This window comes from Octopus bimaculoides, chromosome 22 (assembly GCF_001194135.2).
Source record: "Octopus bimaculoides isolate UCB-OBI-ISO-001 chromosome 22, ASM119413v2, whole genome shotgun sequence".
NCBI lineage: Eukaryota > Metazoa > Mollusca > Cephalopoda > Octopoda > Octopodidae > Octopus > Octopus bimaculoides.
The window spans coordinates 22,310,778-22,313,236 of record NC_069002.1 but is presented as its reverse complement, the minus strand read 5'-3'; positions in this window follow the sequence as shown (position 1 = coordinate 22,313,236).

Sequence of the window (2,459 nt, the reverse complement as noted above, 5' to 3'; positions counted from 1 at the left end):
CTAAAAGAAATAAAAAGTTTGTAACTATTTCTAACTGCACAGCTTTGGCTTTCGCAGTCACTTTGAATTCAGTTTCACTTGGCTTCAAATAAATTACACCGAGAGAGAGAGAGAGAGAGAGAGAGAGTGTGTGTGTGTGTGTGTGTGTGTGTGTGTGTGTAGATCATTATCATCAAGATCCCTTAATTGATGCAGCCAGTTGTTGGAGTACCACTCTAGACACTTTCGTAGTCAGTCGTCGCCACTGGTCTCTAGTTTCTATCATATATAGGTGTATCCGTATATATACACATATGTATACGTGTACCTATTTCTATATCTGTGTGTACGTGTATTTGCGTATGTATATGTAAATCTATGTACATCTGTGTAACTATAAACAAATATGTTATTTATAGAATATCCAACTATTTCAATTGTTATCTCCCCTACATTGCTCATAATATCACACCATCTTTTATTTTTATTTTTATTTAGGTTTCCTCTCCATAAAAATAAAAACATAATTATTATTGTCGCCATACATCAACACAATAAAACTTTTCTTATTTACAAAATATCTCAATATCTGATTATACATTATTATTTATTATTTATTATAATTTATTATATATTAAGATAATCATGTAACTAGTTCCCTTTTATACATCTTTACACATATTGTACACATTTCGTAAAGTTCATATCAAATATAACAAGCTGTGTTTGGATAATTAATTACGAGATATAACACCTATTTTTTCCTATGAATTATTGACCTATTATCTATTTAAAAAATACTAAAATAAAAAAAACTATATAACTCACATCCTAGTACCAACTACCTATTAACTTAAAAACTTAATCGAAATGAGAGATGATGGTTAAGAAATATTAAATATGAATTTCAAATAATAAACAGTTCCTTATTTGGTAATTCCGAACGTACATACAAATATAGTTTGACCAGTAAAATCTTTTTTAAGGAGTTTTGAATAGATATATATTGGATTTCATAGAGAGGGAATTAAATTAGATATATTGGCACCCAAGTCCTATTTTTTAGTCTAGATTCAAATAAGCGTGACTGAAAGAATGAATATATAAATCCACTAAAAATAATAATTAAGAAAAAAATCCATGTATATTTCAAACGTCTTTGTTCATTTTTATTTTCCTTTACTACTCACACTACTGTAGAATACAAACTTGACCATTACGCTGTTCTATTTATGAATATCTTCGTCCATTTATAAGAAAACAATTGTATAGGAATAGGACAATAAAAACTAAACTCTATTTTAACACCCAATCTCTTTCCTTTCATTAAGTTCCTCCCCAAAACGCCAAAATATAATTTCGGGTTTATTCTGATCTATCTCCTCTTCTATCTTTTCTCTCGTCAAAGACAATATTTTTCCAGCCTTCGCAACTTCACCTCATCTGGTCTAACGAGCCTCCATGTGTGTTTCCTTTTTTTAGCCTATATTAACCCACTAGACTTCAAAATGAACAGTGCTTTTTTCTAGCCTATAATTAACCCACTAGACTTCAAAATGTAAAAAAGGCTTTTTTGTAGCCTATATTAAACCACTAGACTTCAAAAGGAAAAGTGCAATTTTCTAGCCTATATTAACCCACTAGACTTCAAAATTAACAGTAATGTTTCTAGCCTATATTAACCCACTAGACTCCAAAATGAACAGTGCTTTTTCTAGTCTATATTAACCCACTAGATTTCAAAACCAAAAGTCTTTTTTTCTAGACTATATTAACCCACTAGACTTCAAAAGGAAAAGCGCTTTTTTCTAGCCTATATGATCCCATAAGACTTCAAAATGAAAAGTGATTTTTTTCTAGCCTATATTAACCCACTAGACTTCAAAACGAAAAGTGCTTTTTTTCTAGCCTATATTAACCCACTAGACTTCAAAACGAAAAGTGCTTTTTCTAGACTATATGAACCAACTAGACTTCAAAATGAAAAGTGCTTTTTTCTAACCTATATTATCCCACAAGGCTTCGAAATGAAAAGTGGTTTTTTTATCTAGTCTATATTAACCCACTAGATTTCAAAATGAACAGTGCTTGTTTCTAGCCTATTTAAACCCACTAGACTTCAAAATGAAAAGAGATTTTTTCTAGCCTATATTAACCAACTAGACTTCAAAAGGAAAAGCGCTTTTTTCTAGCCTATATGATCCCATAAGACTTCAAAATGAAAAGTGATTTTTTTCTAGCCTATATTAACCCACTAGACTTCAAAACGAAAAGTGCTTTTTTTCTAGCCTATATTAACCCACTAGACTTCAAAAGGAAAAGTGTTTTTTCTAGACTATATTAACCAACTAGACTTCAAAAGGAAAAGTGATTTTTTCTAGCCTATATTAACCCAATAGTGCTTTTTTGTAGTCTATATTAACCCACTATACGTCGAAATGAAAAGTGTTTTTTTCTAGCCTATATTAACCAACTAGACT